Source organism: Loxodonta africana, unplaced genomic scaffold, assembly GCF_030014295.1.
Source record: "Loxodonta africana isolate mLoxAfr1 unplaced genomic scaffold, mLoxAfr1.hap2 scaffold_39, whole genome shotgun sequence".
Lineage (NCBI taxonomy): Eukaryota > Metazoa > Chordata > Mammalia > Proboscidea > Elephantidae > Loxodonta > Loxodonta africana.
In genome coordinates this window covers 1,385,385-1,403,555 of record NW_026975102.1, presented here as the reverse complement: position 1 = coordinate 1,403,555, position 18,171 = coordinate 1,385,385, and the positions used below count along the sequence as shown (strand labels likewise).

Below are 18,171 nucleotides of genomic sequence, written 5' to 3'. Positions count from 1 at the left end.
GGCATTAATCCAAAACACACAAAATAATAAATGTTGGAGAGGCTGTGGAGAGACTGGAACACTTATACACTGCTGGTGGGAATGTAAAATGGTATACAACCACTTTGGAAATCAATTTGGTGCTTCCTTAAAAAGCTAGAAATAGAACTACCATACAACCCAGCAATCCCGCTCCTCGGAATATATCCTAGAGAAATAAGAGCCTTTACACAAATAGATATATGCACATCTATGTTTATTGCAGCACTGTTTACAATAGCAAAAAGATGGAACCAACCAAGGTGCCCATCAATGGATGAATGGATAAATTATAGTATATTCACACAATGGAATACTACACATTGATAAAGAACAGTGATGAATCTGTGAAATACTTCATAACATGGAGAAACCTGGAAGGCATTATGCTGAGTGAAATTAGTTGCAAAAGGTCAAATAGTGTATAAGACCACTATTATAAGATCTTGAGAAATAGTTTAAACTGAGAAGAACATATTCCTTTGTTGTTATGAGAGGGGGAGGGAGGGGGGTAGGAGAGGGGTATTTACTAAAGAGATAGACAAGAACTATTATGGGTGAATGGAAGGACAACACTCAACACAGTGGAGGTCAGCACAACTGGACTAAACCAAAGCAGTTTCCTAACGCTTCAAAGGTCAGCAAAGCAGGGGCAGATGTTTGGGAACCATGTTTTCAGGCGACATCTAAGTCAACTGGCATAATAAAATCTATTAAGAAAACATTCTGCATCCCACTTTGAAATGTGGCGTCTCGGGTCTTAAATGCTAACAAGCGGCCATCTCAGATGCATCAATGATTCTCAACCCACCTGGATCAAGGGAGAATGCAGAACACCAAGAACATAAGATAATAACGAGCCCAAGAGACAGAAAGGACTACATGAACTAGAGACTACATCATCCTGAGACCAGAAGAACTAGATAGTGCCGGGCCACAACCAATGACTGCCCTGACAGGGAACATAACAGAGATCCCTTGAGGGAGCAGGAGAACAGTGGGATGCAGACCCCAAATTCTCATAAAAAGACCAGACTTAATGGTCTGACTGAGACTGGAAGGACTCTAGTGATCATGGCCCCCACACCTTCCATTTATCCACTACGGGAACCATCCCCAAAGCCAGTTCATCAGACATGGATTGGACTAGACAATGGGTTGGAGAGGGATGCTGGTGAGGTGTGAGCTACTTGGTTTGGGTGGACACTTGAGACAATGTTGGTATCTCCTGCCTGGAAGGGAGATGGGTGGGTAGAGGGCCTTAGAAACTGGCAAAACGGTCACGAAAAGAAAGAGTGGAAGGAGGGAGTGGGCTCTCCCATTGGGGGGAAAGTAATTGGGAATATGTAAGTAGTTGTGTATAAGTTTTCATGTGAGAGACTGGCTTGATTTGTAAACTTTCACGTAAAACACAACAAAAATTATTAAAATAAAAAAAAAGCTGACCCATGATTGCTTCAACAAGCTCTCAGAACAAAGACTCAAGGAATCTTCTGGATGAAGGTGCAATCCTGGAATTACCAGATGCAGAATACAAAAGATTAATATACAGAACTCTTAAAGACATCAGGAAGGAAATGAGGCAAAATGCAGAACAAGCCATGAAACGCACAGATAAAGCAGCCGAAGAAATTAAAAAGGTTACTCAAGAACATAATTAAAAATTTAATAGGCTGCAAGAAACCATAGAGAGACTGCAATCAGAAATTCAGAAGATAAACAATAAAATTACAGAGATAGAAAACTCAACAGAAAGTAAGAAGAGCACAATTGAAGAACGGGAAGGCAGAATTACTGAGATTGAAGATAAAACACTTGGGACCAATATATTTGAAGAGAAACCAGATAAAAGAATTTAAAAAATGAAGAAATCTGAAGAATCATGTGGGACTTTATCAAGAGAAATAACTATGAGTGATTGGAGTACCAGAACAGGGAGGGCTAACAGAAAATACAGAGGGAACTGTTGAAGATTTGTTGGCAGAAAACTTCCCTGATATCATGAAAGATGCTCATCGAATTCCACATACGGTAGATCTCAAAAGAAAGTGACCAAGACATATAATAATCAAACTTGCCAAAATCAAATATAAAGAGAATTTTAAGAGAGGCTAGGGATAAAAGAAGTCACCAACAAAGGAAAGTAAATAATAATAAACTTGGACTACTCAGCAGAAATCATGCTGGCAAGAAGGCAATGGGATGACTTATATAAAATATTGAAGGAAAAAAACTGTCAGCCAGGAATCAAACCATAACCCTGGCCCTCGGGCCCTCTGGCCCTCTGGCCTTAGCCCTCTAACTCTAGCCCCTAAGCCCTGAGCCCCAAAGGCCCTAAGACCCTAAGCCTTTAGGTCCTAACCACCAAGGCCCTGAACTCTAACCCTAACCCAAACCGTAACCATATACCCTAAACCCTACAGTCTAAACACCTACACCCCAAAACACTACACACAAAAACCATACACACTAAACCCTATACTCTAAGCCCAAAACCCTAAACCCAAACCTCAAGCCCCAAAGCCCAAACCCAAAACCTAACCGTAAGCCCTAAACCCTAACACCTAACCCTAAACCCTAATCACCCTAACCCTAACGACCCTAACCCTAACAACCCTAACCCTAACTACTCTAGCCCTAACCCTCCAACCCTAACCCTCTAACGCTAACATGAAACCCTAACCCAAAACCCTAACCCTCTAACTCTAACCCTCTAACCCCAACCCCCAAACCCAACCCCAAACACTAAACCTCAAATCCCTAGCCCTAAACCTAAGAATGAGCCTAAGCCTAACCCTAAAACACAACCCTAAACCCTAAACCATAACACGCGAAACCCTAACACGCGAAACCCTAACACCCTTAGCCCTAACACATTTAACCCTAACATCCTAAATGCCAAAACCCTAAACACTAACACCCTTAACCCCAACCACTAACCCCTAAACCCTAACTTAAAGCCTAAGTCATCTAACCCTCTAACCCTAATACCCTAACTCTAAACCCTAAAACCTACACCCTAACCCCAGCTCCCAGCCCTAACCCTCACTCTAAGCCTTAAACCCTAAACCCTAAGGCCTAAACCCTAGGCTCTAAGCCCTAAACCCTAAGTCCTAAAACCCTAAACTCTAAGCCCTAAGCCCTAAACCTAACCCTCTAACCCTAAACTCTAAAACCTTACCCCAAACCCATCCCAAACCCCTAAACCTGAACCCCTAAACCCTAGCCCTAACCAATAACCCTAAATCTCTAAACTATACCCCTAACCCTCTAACCCTAACCCTCTAACCCTAACCACAACACCAACCCCAACCTCTGAACCCAAAAACCCTAACCCCCAACCCTAAGCCTCTGAACCCTAAGCCTAAACCCTCTAACCCTAAACCCTAACCTTCACCCCCTCACACCCTCACCTTCTCACTCCCTCACTCTATAATCTTCTCAACCTCTAACCCCCTCACCCTCTAACCCCTCACCCTGACTCCCTCAATCTCTAACCCCCAAACTCTAAACCCCAACCCTCTAACACCCACCCTCTAACCCCAACCCTCTAACCCCAAACCACAAATCCCAAACAAACCCAACCCCAAGCCTAAACCTAAATCCCTAAAACCTAACCGAAACCCTAATGACTAAACCACAAAACCCTAAACCCCCAAAACCCTAAACCCCAAACTGCAACCCCTAACACCTAACCTGTAACTCCAAACTCTAACCTCAAACCCTAAACCTAACACCTAACCCCAACCCAAAAACCCTAACCAAAAAACCCAACCCTAAACTCTAACCCCCAAACCCCAACCCCTAACCCCAAACCCTAAGGACTTTAACTCTAACAACCCTAACCCTAACATCCCTAACCCCAAACCCTAACCCTTTTTGTTAGCAGCCATAGCACTTAACCACTAGCCACCAGGGTTTCCATGAGCAGTCACAGGAATAGACATATGCACACCCGTGTTCACTGCAACATTATTCACAGTAGCAAAAAGATGGAAACAACCTAAGTGCTCATCCACAGAGGAACGGATAAACAAACTACGGTACATACACACAGTGGAACACTACACGACAATAAAGACCAATGATGAATCTCCGAAACATCTCACACCATGGATGAATCTGGAGCGCATCATACTAAGTCAATCACAAAACGACATATACAGTAAGTGACCACTATCATGAAAACATTTACGCACAGAAACAATCTTTGATGTTCACCAGGGAGACGAAGAGTGGGTAGAGAAAAGTCAACTAAACAATAACCAAAAAAACCAAACCCACTGCCGTCGAGTCGATTCCAGCTCATAGAGACCCTATAGGACAGATTAGAACTGCCCCATAGAGTTTCCAAGGAGCACCTGGTGGATTTGAACTGCAGGCCTTTGGTTAGCACCGGTGGCTCTTAACCACTACGCCATCAGGGTTTCCAACCAAACGACAGATATGTGGTAACTCTGGTGAAGGAAGAGACGGTACACAAGACTGGGAATCAACCTCAGCCTCACTCTAACCCTAACCCTAAACCACTTGTGCCCGAGCCTAGTAACCCCAGCCCTAACCCCAACCCCCAACCACCTAAAACCTATACCCCTAAACCTGACTCCCAAACCTCTAACCCCCAAACCTGGACCCCTAACACCAAACCCTAACCCCTAACCCTAATCCTCCAACCCTTCTGCATCTATGGGCCTCTCGACTCTCCGTCTATTTTCTCCCTCCAAATCGTACTAACACTCAGTGGAATTTTGAAGTTTGAGCTGTGCTTTGCTTCTTGTTGTCTCCACCGGGCCCATCAAGGCACTGCATCATTTCTTTGCTCTGCTTCACTATTCAGTTCCAAAACCATGGCTTAGAATCACCTGACACTGAACTTCAGCGATTTGGCGCAAGGCCGCGAGAGGGCGCGCGCACCGCCGGTTCTGTTCTGCCCACCAGGCCCTCCGTGCATGGGAACCTCCTGGACCTAAGCCGGCACCAACCTGGGTACCGCTCCAGTGGCGATAGCAGAAGCTTTTCTTCCCGAGGGACCCAACGCCCCAGGGCGCTCTCTCAATACTCCCATTAATGCTGTTATTATCCTAACCCACTCCTTCTGTGAGACCTAGTGGGTCCTCGACCAGGCCCAGCCTTCACGACCCGCACCCCCCTGCCGTGGTCATGTACAGGAACCTGCAGGGCCGCACCCTCCCCGCCCAAGCTCTGCCCCTCCACACCCTGATGCCCTGCAGGCCTCTACTAGGTCCCCGTCCAGAGGAGAGTTGTCGCCCTGCACGGGGTGGGGGGACACGAGTGAACATCCGGAAACCACCCCCCAAGCACGAAGCCAACTGCCCGTATTGAGACCATGTGAGCAGGGCTGCCCCTCCTACTGGAGCCTGCAGGGCATCACTCACGTTTGTCAGCTTCTCACTGTCCTCTGGGCTCGGGGTCCCAGAGCAGCCAATCCCCCCAGGGCGGGGGGGGGGGCAGTCCGTCCGCAGGGGCTGGAAGATCGGGTTGGCGCCCATGGCCGGAGCGCTTAAAACCCTTATAAACCCTCATAAACGGCCAGCTCCAGACCTTCAAATGTCAGCCCGAGAGACACCTAATCTCCTCCAACCTAAAAAAAAAAAAAAACACACGTTGCCTTCGAGTCAATTCTGACTCATAGCGACCCTATAGGACAGAGTAGAACTGCCCCACAGAGTTTCCAAGGAGTGCCTGGTGGATTCAAATGGCCAATCTTTTGGCTAGCAGCCTTAGCACTTAACCACTACGCCACCAGGGTAACCCACTGAACCCACTGCCACCAGGGTAGAGGCTCCAAATCCCGCCAGTGTGAGGAACCCTCAAATCCCCTCAGCACCAGAGACCGCATCCACAGCGACTGGTACACAGCGCCGCACAAATGTTTAAGTTAACAAACGACCTGGTTGCTCAGGACCCCTTCCTGCTACCCCCACCCCCGCCACCCAGAGGGGGAGCGGGACCCGGCATCCACACTGTTAACAGACACTGAATCGCTGCTGCTTCCACAAGGAGTAGGATCCCCACGCTGCTCCACAGATTCCCAGGACCCCTTCCTTTCCCGGTGGGGCCGGGGCCCCGCCGACGCCCCAGCCCCGAGAGTAGACCAGCCGGGCGCGGGCGAGGGCGCGGGGTGCCTCAGCCTCCCAGGCACAGCGCCCAAAACAATAAGGGGCAGCATGGCCTTGGGCGGGGGATCCCTCTCTCCCCTGTCCCTGGCACCCTACGGAGTCTGGTGGGGGTGGGAGGACGAATGGGGGCGAGTGCCCCGCCCTCAGTCTGGAATCTCACCACCCCTGGGCGAACTCTGGGCCTTGGTTTCCCCTCTGGCAGAGGGAGCAGGTGGGGGGCGGGGGGGCAGGCGCCCATCCCCCAGCTTGGCCCGCAAACCCGCCCCGGGCAGAGTAGGGACCTGGGCGCAGCCCTGGACACAGCCTTTCTCCCCAAGCCCTTCAAGCCCCCAGGCCCGAGGGCACTCCGCAGCTGGATCCCGCGGCTGGACCCCCACCCCCGCCCCCCGCAAATCCATGGGGATGCAAATTTGCAGACCAGCTGAGTCTCCCGGGCCAGAGGCTCCCTCTCGGAGCCCCTAGAGTGGCTGCGTCCGCCCGCCCCCGAGCCGCATCCGCCCCTGGGGATCACTCGGGACGGGGTACCCTGGAAGGGTCGATGCCAGCTGCTAACCCAAAGTCCGGACTCTCCAACCTCTGGAGCCCACGGGATGCTGGGACTGGGAACCGCCCTCCTGGCGCCTTCCCTCCACACCTTCGAGGGGCCAGGCTTGTTCAGTCTGGGAGCTGGTCCCTCCACCCAGCTGCCGGAGTTTCATACCTTTCAGAAAACACGGCACGGAAAGCAGCACGAACAGCATCCTCTCTAAGGCGCGCCATCCGCCCGGGCCCCTCACCACCCGTCCCAGGGCTTCCGGGAGTAACTGGCTGGAGGGCGAGGAACATGGCTGCCGGCCCCGCCCAGCGGCCCGGGTGTGGGGCGGGCGTGGGGGGGTTGGGCCTCCAGAGGGGAGGGTGGGGTCTAGAAGCAAGGACAACGCCAAGGTGTGCGGGGTGAGGAGACGGGAGACGTCAGGAGAGGGCCCTCTCGCGTGCAGAGTTAAGTATTGGAGGTGCAACGGTTAAGTGCTTGGCTAACTGAAAGGTGGGCCGTTGGAACCCACCAGCTCAAGGGTTGAAAAGATCTGGAGATGGGCTCCCATAAAGATTCTAACCAAACAAAATCCAAACCAGTTGCTGTTGAATCAATTCCGACTCATCGTGACCCTATAGGGCAGAGCAGAACTGCCCCATAGGGTTTCTAAGACTATAAGTCTTTACAGAAGCAGACTGCCATGTCTTTCTGCAAAGAACCAACTGGTGGATTCGAACTGTCCACCCTTTGGTTAGCAGCCGAGCTCTTAACCACGGTGCCACCAGGGCTGCGCCATAAAGACTGCAACCTAGGAAACCTTGTGAGGCAGTTCTAAGCTGTCGTACAGGGTTGATATGAGTCAGAATCTCTTGATGGCACACAACCATGATTGTACTAAGAAAAATTCCTCCAAGCAGCTGTCTACATGACCCCTGAAGCACGCATGCATGCACGCTATCAAAGCAGTGCGGCCAAAGACAGGAAATTGGAAAAGAGACATTATAGAGTGGACAGTGAAAAGTGATTTCTGAGGGGCATGCAGCTCAAGCAGAGGAGGTAGCATACAACTAAATGCCCTTCTCCTTCTATTGTTCAATGGTCTTGAGAAAAAATGTGTCCCAGGAATTAACTGTAGCCCAGGATAACTTGAAGACAGCAAATACAGAGGACCAGTCAGGATGCTTCTGCAGTGGTCAGGGTGAGGAGTGATGGTGGTAGTGCAGGTGGGAACAGTGGGCAGGCTTGAGGTGTACTTTGGAGCTTGAGCTGCCAAGAATTGCTGGTGGATCAGACGTATGGGATGAGGGGAATGGAGAATCAAAGGTGACTTCTAGAATTCAGGCTACCATGAGCGCATGGTCACCAGAGCTATTCTCTACCATGTGGAAAACCATGGAGGAACAAACTTGAGAAAATGACCAAAAGATTTTTTCTGGACATGCTAGATTTGGATGTCTGAGGTCATCCAAGTGTGGAGAACAGTTCCCAGCTGTGGATACCACTCTGAGGTAGAGTAGTTTTCTGGGTTCTAAGAATTTGGAGATCATCAGCCTATAGCTGATTTGAAAGCCACTGGTGGTGCGATGATTATGCATTTGGGTGCTACCAAAAGGTCTGCAGTTTGAATCTACCAGTCGCTCCTTGGAAACCCTGTGGGGAAGCTCTACTCTGTCCTATAGGGTCCCTATGAGTGAGAATCCACTCGATAGCGACTTTGTTTTGTTTTGTTTTGTTTTAATACTAAGCTCAGAAAAGTTGTGTGTCAGGGTTGTATTTTTTCACAATACTTATTCAAGCAGTTCGAATCTACCAGCCACTCCTTGGAAGCCCTATGGGTCAATTCTACTCTGTCCTTTAGGGTCGCTATGAGATATAATCGACTCAACAGCAATGAACTTAGTCTTAGAGGAGCCCTTTGTCTGTCAAAGCTGAGAGTTTTACTTCATACTTTTTAAAACTGCCATGTCTCATGTTACGTGGCTACCCTTACAGGAGCATTTTTGGTGCTAACTTGACTTGTTCTTGGTGAAGGGCTCTGTATTCATTTTCTAGGGCTGCCATAGTAAATTACCAAAAACTCAGTGTCTTTAAAAAAACGTATAATCCATACAGTCCAAGAAGCTGGATTATATGAAGAAGAAGGGGCCTCAGGATTAGAGGAAGACTCATTAACAGCCTAGACATGCAGATGACACAACCTTGCTTACTGAAAATGAAGAAGACTTGAAGCGCTTGCTGATGAGGATCAAAGACTTCAGCCTTCAGTATGGATTACACTTCAACATAAAGAAAACAAAAATCCTCACAACTGGAACAATAAACAGAGAAAATACTGAAGTTGTCAAGGATTTCATTTTACTTGGATCCACAATCAACACCCATGGAAGCAGCCGTCAAGAAATCAAACGACATATTTTATTGGACAAATCTGCTACAAAAGACCTCTTTAAAGTGTTAAAAATTGAAGATGTCACTTTGAGGACTAAGGTGTGCCTGAACCAAGCCATGATATTTTCAATCGCCTCATATGCAGCTAAAGCTGGACAATGAATAAGGAAGACAAAAGAATTGAAACTTGAATTATGTTGTTGGTGAAGAATAATGAATATACCATGGACTGCTAGAAGAATGAACACACCTGTCTTGGAAGAAGTACAGCCAGAATGCTCCTTAGAAAGGTGGGTGGCAAGACTTGGTCTCACGTCCTCTGGACATATTATCAGGAGGAATCGGTCCCTGGAAAAAGACATCGTGCTTGGTAAAGTAGACGGTCAGTGAAAAAGACAAAGATCCTCAATGAGACAGATTGAGACGGTGGCTGCAACAGTGGGCTCAAACATCGCAGTGAGAAAGGCCGAGGGCTGGGCACTGTTTCGTTCTGTTGTACCCAGGGCCGCTATGAGTTGGAACTGACCCAACAGCACCTAACAACAACATCATAAACTCACTAGATCTCCTGGGGATAGAATGTCATATTCACTGTAGAAAAATAGAGTTTCTTTGTTTGTTTGTTTACCATATTTACTAATACTATGATTTACATTTGATAACTTCCACATTCTGTTGGATCGCTTTTCTATGGAATGGACGCAAACGTGCGTCTCCTGCAGTCTGTTGGCCAGGTAGCTAGCTTCCAAATTTCTTTGCATAGTGGAGTGAGCATCTACAGTGCTGCATCTGTTTGTTGAACCAACTCAGTGGGTATTCTGTCAGCTCCTGGAGCCTTGTTTTTCGCCAGTGCCTTCAGTGTAGCTTGGACTTCTTGCTTCACTACTACCAGTTCTTGATCATATGCCACCTCATGAAACGACTGAAAATTGACCATTTCTTTTGGTACTGTGACTCTGTGTATTCTTTCCATCTTTTGTGTGTGTGCTTTAAGTGAAACTTTACAAATCAAGTCAGTCTCTCATACAAAAATTAGTATACAGCTTGCTATGTACTCCTAGTTCCTCTCCCACCAATGAGAAAGCACACTCCTCTCAACCCTGTATTCCCCGTGTCCAGTCAGCCACTTTCTGTCCCCCTCTGCCTTCTCATCTCCCCTCCAAACGGGAGCTGCCCACATAGTCTCATGTGTCCACTTGAGACAAGAAGGTCACTCCTCACCACTATTTTTTCTATCCTATAATCCAGTCCAATCCCTGTCTGAAGAGTTGGCTTTGGGAATGGTTCCAGTCTTGGGCCAACAGAAGGTCTGGAGACCATGACCTCCAGGGTTCCTCTAGTCTCAGTCAGATCATTAAGTCTAATTTTTTTACGGGACTTTGAGGTCTGCATCTCACTGCTCTCGTGCTCCGTCAGGGATACTCTGTTTCGTTCCCTGTCGGGGCAGTCTTCGGTTGTAGATGGGCACCATCTAGTTCTTCCAGTCTCAGGCTGATGTAGTCTTGGATTTACGTGGCCATTTCTGTCTTTTGGACTCATAATTACCTTGTATCTTTGGTGTTCTTCATTCTCCTTTGCTCCAGGTGGGTTGAGACCAATTGATGCATCTTAGATGGCCGCTTGATAGTGTTTTTAAGACTGCAGACGCCACTCACCAAAGTGGGATGCAGAATGTTTTCTTAATAGATTTTATTATGTCAATTGACCTAGATGTCCTCTGAAAACATGGTCCCCCAACTGCTGCCCCTGCTACTCTGGCCTTTGGAGCATTTGGTTTATTCAGGAAACTGCTTTTGATTTAGTCCAGTTATGCTGACCTCTCCTTTATTGTATGTTGTCTTTCCCTTCACCTAAAATAGTTCTTGTCTACTATCTAATTTGCGAATATCCTTCTCCCTCCCTTTCTCCCCAACCTCATAACCATCAAAGAATATTTTCTTCTCTGTTTAAACTATTTCTTGAGTTCTTATAATAGTGGTCTCATACAATATTTGTCCTTTTGCAACTGACTAATTTCACTCAGCATAATGCCCTCCAGATTCCTCCAAACTATGAAATATTTCACGGGGGGGGGGGAGGGAGGGAGGGAGAGGGTTTTTTTTACTGATTAATTAGTAGGTAAGAACTGCTTTAGGTGAAGGGAATGACAACACTCAATACATGCAAGGTCAGCTCAATTGGACTGGACCAAAAGCAAAGAAGTTTCTGGGATAAAATGACTGCTTCAAAGGTCAGCGGGGCAAGGGCGGGGGCTTGGGGACCATGGTTTAAGGGGACTTCTAAGTCAATAGGCAAAATAATTCTATTATGAAAAAATTCTGCATCCCACTTTGAAATGTGGTGTCTGGGGACTTAAATGCTAACAAGCGGCCATCTAAGGTGCATCAATTGCTCTCAACCCACCTGGAGCAAAGGAGAATGAAGAACACCAAGGTCACACGACAACTAAGAGCCCAAGAGACAGAAAGGGCCACATGAACTAGAGACCTACATCATCCTGAGACCAGAAGAATTAGTTGGTGCCCGGCCACAATAGATGACTGCCCTGACAGGGAGCACAACAGAGAACCCCTGAGGGAGCAGGAGATCAGTGGGATGCAGACCCCAAATTCGCATAAAAAGACCATACTTAATGGTGTGACTGAGACTAGAGGAATCCTGGCGGCCATGGTCCCCAGACCTTCTGTTGGCACAGGACAGGAACCATCCCTGAAGACAACTCATCAGACATGAAAGGAACTGGACAGTGGGGGGGAGAGAGATGCTGATGAAGAGTGAGCTAATTATATCAGGTGGACACTTGAGATTGTGTTGGCATCTCATGTCTGGAGGGGAGATGGGAGGATAGAGAGAGTGGGAAGCTGGCAAAATTGTCACGAAAGGAGAGACTGGAAGGACTGACTCATTAGGGGGAGAGCAAGTGGGAGTACGGAGTAAGATGTATGTAAACTTATATGTGACAGACTGACTTGATTTGTAAACGTTCACTTGAAGCTCAATAAAAGTTAATAAATATATATATATTAATGGTCACCTAATGGTATTAAAAATATGATATTCAAGTCAGCTATTATAGAGACATCTTTGGTTTAGGGTCTGTAAAAACCAATATGCCTATTGTTCATAGGAGACACCTGTGATATCTCACTGGTTTCTAGTCATGTTTGTAGAGCAAGTCAAAGTTTCACCCAAGCTTCTGTCAGTATTAATTATATAAAATACATATGGATTGGGACGGGTGTATATCATCACCATTATCATCAGCAAAAGCACTTTTTTTGCATTATCACTAAATCAGTTAAAATTTGTGTGAACTGGGTTAAAAAAAAAACCTGAGTTCAAACTTGTATAATAATTACAGGTGCATGAACCCCTTCTAGAATAAATAAACAATTGACCTAATTAGACAACATCTGGTTTAATTCATGCTCCAGAAATAATCACGACAAATGGGATTACTGTTATTGGTGAAATGGTTAGGTTATATCCTTAGAACTGGGCTTGAACTCTATCCTAGTTGATTGACAATCCACAAGTTTCATTGACTTAAATGTGGGGATATTTCTCATTTATAATACCCCTTGGGTGTGAGTCAAGTGCAAATCTGCTCTGTATTATCATCTTTTCTAATTTCATTTGTGGTTAGCAGCTCTTATGTTAGCCACTATCATGGCAAATGCATAGGAATATGCCTGGAACCAGGTAAATGGCACTTAATTCTTCTGTTTGAATGTGGAATCTTTCACTTCACTCATATTCCATTTGCCCAGCAAGTCATATGGCAAATCCTGACGTGAAAGAGATGAGAAATACCCCGCTACTCAGGATGCACCAAGGATAACCCTCTCCCTTGTTTCTAGGTATAGTGAATTAATCATATATTTCATATACCATTAGGTCTGTATTTGGCTTCCATATCATGTTCCTATATTAGTCATGGAATCGACTCGAAGGCACTGGGTTGGGATATTAGTCAGAATTTTACTACAATAATGATGCATAAAAGACAACCACAAAATCTTAGTGACACATAATAAAAAGTATTTCATGCAACTCTACAGATCAGCTAGGTTTTGAGTTCAGGTTGTTTCCATGCATCTCTTAATTTCCTTGGACAAGTTGAAGGGGCAGCAGACACTTGAGGCATGTTCATCTCATGGTAGAACTTCAAGCTTTCAGAGGAGAAGTCTCTTACAGACTAGGCTGGGAAACACCACACTCACACTCATATCCACATTCCGTTAACCAAGTAACATGGCCAAGACTAGTGTCAGTGGGTCAGGAAATATACTCCTCCCATGGAGACAGTGTAGGTCTATGTGTGTGGGGGCAAGCACAGGAATAATGTCAATATTTGGTGACTAATAATAATAATTTTTTTTTTTAATAATCTAATCTACACAAGTTGCATTCACTCATCCAAGAAATACTTTCTGGACACAAATATTTTTTTCAGATACCAAAGCAGGATGTCAAAGTATATGCATTCTAGTTGTTGTTAGCTGCCATCAAGTTGGTTCCGAGTTATGGTGACTTTATGCATCATAAAATGAAAGATTGCCATGTCCTGTAACATCTTCATGATCTTTGGTATTTTGGGTCCATTGTTGCAGCTATTGGGTTAATCCGTCTCACTGAGGGTTTCCCCCATTTTGGTTGGCTCTCTACTTTACCAAACATGGTACCTTTTTCTAGCAATTGGTTTTTCCTGATGACATGTTCAAAGTAAGCAATTTGAAGTCTCACCATCTGTCATGGATTGAATTGTGTCCCCCCCCCAAAATATCTGTCAACTTGCCTAGGTCATGATTACCTTGTGTGATTCTATGATTGCCTATCATTTTACGATCTGATGTGGTTTCGCTAAGTGTTGTACACCCTATCACTATGATGTAATAAGATGGATTAGCAGAAGTTATGTTGATGAAATGTATAAGATCAGGTAGTGTCTTAAGTGAATCTCTTTTGAGATACAAAAGAGCAAAGTGAGAAGAGAGACATGGGGGCCTCATACCACCGAGAAAGGAGTGCTGAAGCAGAGCATGTCCTTTGGGTCTGAGATTCCTGCACTGAGATGCTCCCAGACCAAGGGAAGATTGATGACAAGGGCATTCCTCCAGAGCAGACAGAGAAAGCCTTCCCCTGGAGCTGACGACTGAATTTGGACTTGTAGCCTACTAGACAGTGAGAGAATAAATTTTTCTTTGTTAAAGCCATCCTCCTGTGGTATTTCTGATATAGCAGCATTAGATGACTAAGACACCATCCTAATTTCTAAGGTACATTTTGGTTGTATTTCTTCTAAGACTGAATGAGTAAACATTCATTCTATTGGGAGTCTATGGTATATTCAACATTCTTCATCAATGCTGGAGTTTGCATGCATCGATTCTTTTTCTAGTAGTAGATAGACAGAAATAGATACACATAATTACATATATATAGTAAGATGGTGCCTTGCTATCTGAAGAAAAATTTAAAAAGTAGGGTAAAAAGACAAGATAGTAACTGGTTCAGGGATGAAGTCTCTCTATCATTTCTAGAAGCAGACTGCTCAAAGTAAATGAACTGGCTAAAGCCCTAAAATAGAAGAAACCTCAGCAAAATATAGCTGTAATACAATGAAAGAGCCCAGTGATGTAATAGGAATTGAGGAGCATACAATAATGGAGGCCAGGTGGAGTTGGGCCTTGAGTTTAATTTTAAAAGCTTTCCATTCAACTCAGGTTTTTGTAAAATTGAATAGAACCTTAATAAAATCTAACATACTTTAAATGGATTATTCCATGTGCTTTATGGTACAAAGATGGGCACAGTAAGACCATTTAGATAGATATTACAAAAGTACAGGTGAGTAAGTATGATGACTTGAACCATCAACTATGGAAAATAGCAAAAGTAGCAAAATCCTGAAGACAATGAGGAAATGCTGAATAATGCATTCTTTGAGAGAACAGTGGAGTCAGGGATGCTACTAAAGCTTTGGTTGAATAAAGGCATCATTTATTGATAGGATGAAGATTGAGCAGGAAAATATCTTGGAGAGCCTAATCAACCTTTAAACTTCAAATAAGTCAATTTTGAATACTTAATATATATCCTAATGGAGATATTAACTTGGAAGTTGATATTCAACCATGGATTTCAGGGAAGAGATTCTATTTGGAGATATGAATTTGGTAGTTGTAAGCATAGAGATAGAAATTAAACAATGACATAAACTAGATTTAGTCAAATGAGAAGTCTGTTTATTTAAGTAAGGACACAGCACTGTTCATTTATTACAAAATGTCAGGTATCTGGTAGGGGCTGTTACTTATTTTTTAGTACTACTCTAGCTACTATTGGGCCTTTACATACCTACATAAGTTTTAGAATTAGTTTGTCATTTTCTTTACAAATTTTGTTGTGATTTTTATTAGATTTGCATAGAATATATAAACAGTATTGGTGGAATTTAGTCTTCTTAACCATTAACTTTCTATATCTCGAGAAGTATTGAGATCTACCTTCATGTCAATATTTTAATTTTATCCATGAAATCCTTGAGTGGATATGTGTGTTCACGAGTGTAGGAGTGTGTGCATGCATGTGTGCGTTCATATACACGCGTGTAAGTCTGTTCACAGATATACATTAGCAAAATATAATCAATAAAATACAAAAAAAATACTGAATAGAAAATACCTAAACTAGAAAGCTACTGAACTAGTAAAATCCAAAGCAAATCACTGTCGTATAATTTTTATGTTACTTTTATCAAAATATCAAGAAACTTGCAATTCTTATACTTTGTAATATATTTCAGACACAGGGCATAGTGAGGGTAAGGCATTTCCAGGGGCAATCTCTAAGTTCAGCCTTTCCCTATCCCAAATTTCAAGACGAATAGATGTTGATGAGTCAGCAGAAATGTCCCCCCTCTTGTCTGGCTTTCATATTTGTGGCGCCTAAAAGCATTCTGTACCTTGTCTGCTGCACCCTTGGACTTGGACCCTGGCGCACGTGCCCTCCTCTGCCCCCCTTTTGCGATGCTTCTGTTTAGACAATGGAGAATATAAAATAGAACAAAACCATGTGATTAATAATAATCATACAAATTCTAGTTGCATGACCAAGGACAAGTTACTTAACCTCTCTGAGCCTCAACTTTGTCATCTGTACAATGGCAGTAATAACAGTAACAGATTCAATAGAAGTAATAGGTCTTGACGTTGTGAGGATTAACTAGTTGCCATCCAACTGATTTCATCTCATGGCAAGCCCATGTGTGTCAGAGCAGAACTGTACTCTGTAGGGCTTTCAATTGCTGTGACCTTTTGGAGGTAGATCACTAGGTCTTTCTTCTGAGGTGCCTCTGGGCAGATTGAAACCACAAATATTTTTGGTTAACAGCAAAGAGCTTAATAATTCGTGCAACTAGGGACTCCCTGTGAAAGTTAAGTGACTTATTATAAACAAAATGTGTAGAACACTGCTTGGTATATTGTAGTTGCTACTTAATTGTTATCAATATATCATGAATATTTATGGCATTATCACTGAAACATTTGATAACAAAGAGAACAAAAATATAAAGTTGGACAAGTCTCACTTATGCATATTATTTAATACCATAAATAAAATCCCAGAAAATGTGTGCTATCAGTAGATAAAAAGATACTGTATTTTAAACATATATTTGTAATTACAAAATTCCTAAGATGGTCCTACAATAGGACCAGTACAATCATCCATTCATTAAAAAATATTAAGTAAGTGCATATTGTTTGTCAACTGCTGTTTCAGGTCCCATAGAAATGGAAGTAAACCATCAGACAAATTCTCTGGCAAGCAGAAACTTACATTCCAATGTAGAAATACACAAAAAATGCATATACAAATAGAGATACAGTAAAACTCAAAGTAATGCTAATGCTTACAAAATGAGCAAGGCATTGAAGTAGAATGTTAATTTATAGGTTAAATTAGTTGGTCAGCAAAGTCCTTTCTTAAGAGTGATATCTGAGCAGAGATCTGAATGAAAGGGGAGAGACAACCAACAGGAAAATATGCAAAAAAAAAAAAAAAAATACTAGGAGAGAGAACCAACCCCAGTCCAAAGGCCTGGAGGCAATGAAACAAAATAAGGAGGATGCACAGCAGAAATCAAGGGAGAGAGGGGTGCTCTGTAGTGAGGTGAGAGATATGTCCAAAAGATTATCATGGCAGCCTAAAGGACTTGGATTTATTTAAAATCTTTGAAAAGATTTGATCAGAGAGACATGTCACCTGAGTAATGTTTTAAGAACTTCTCCCTGGTTGTTGTCTGATTAGACTCTAGAGGGAAAAATTGAAAGTTGGGAGAGCAGTTAGGAGGCCCTTTCAGTGTCTGAGCAAGCTGTAATGGCAGCCAGGCCCAGGGTGTTGGCAAGGGAGTAATTTAGAAGTGGGCAGATATGGAATCTATTCTGAAGATACAACCAACAGAAAGTGTTGTATATAAGATGTTAGAGAAAGAGAGAAGTCAATGAATACTCCAAATTAGAGAAAAACCCCGACATCACATCAGTGGAGGAGAAACATTTTTGGTAAAAAATAATACAAATTCCCATAGAACACTAAATACAAACATACTAATTTTTTTTAATAGTCTAGAAGAGGCAGAAAAAAATCTGTAATATGATAAAATGCATACATATTTTAAATGGAAAATAAAACACTGTTAATGTTTTCCATCAATGTTAGAATCAAACATTAAGGATCCAATACTCAACATTTTTCTTGGAAATCGTAGATCTGGATATCAACACTGGAACCAAAAAATCTTACCTTTGAAAAGCTAGCAAAAACGAATGGTATTTACGTATGATATAATCATCCTGAAACACTATTAGATTCAACTGAAAAATCATATAAACTAAAAAGAATGCTCAGAAAGTATAATTGGCACCCCATTAATATAGATAAAGTATAACCCTGAAGAGTTATAAATTTTATTTTCTTATAAAATAAAAAATGCAACAAAATTTAAATTATCAATTTATATTTAGGAAATGTATTTGGTGATATTTATATAAAACATTTTTGCCTTGAATGCCACTTAAACCAAATGAAACCCATTGTTATTGA

The 18,171-nt window shown here is 43.6% G+C and overlaps 2 long non-coding RNA genes across 5 annotated transcripts in view; one reads left to right on the top strand and one right to left on the bottom strand.

Moving 5' to 3' along the window:
- Window positions 1-18,171, bottom strand: part of LOC135229559 (uncharacterized) — an 847,392-nt gene that overhangs the window by 551,010 nt on the left and 278,211 nt on the right. The window contains exons 1-2 of one of the 4 annotated variants that reach the window (XR_010320247.1): window positions 6,859-6,963; window positions 5,415-5,620 (exon numbers count right to left, since the gene is read on the bottom strand). The exons of the other annotated variants lie outside the window; for them this stretch is intronic. This is a non-coding gene — a long non-coding RNA (uncharacterized LOC135229559). Of the gene's footprint in view, window positions 1-5,414; window positions 5,621-6,858; window positions 6,964-18,171 lie in introns of those variants that run through there. 4 annotated transcript variants of the gene reach the window in all.
- LOC135229561 (uncharacterized) overlaps window positions 1-18,171 on the top strand; it is a 690,153-nt gene that overhangs the window by 523,352 nt on the left and 148,630 nt on the right. The window lies entirely within an intron of this gene.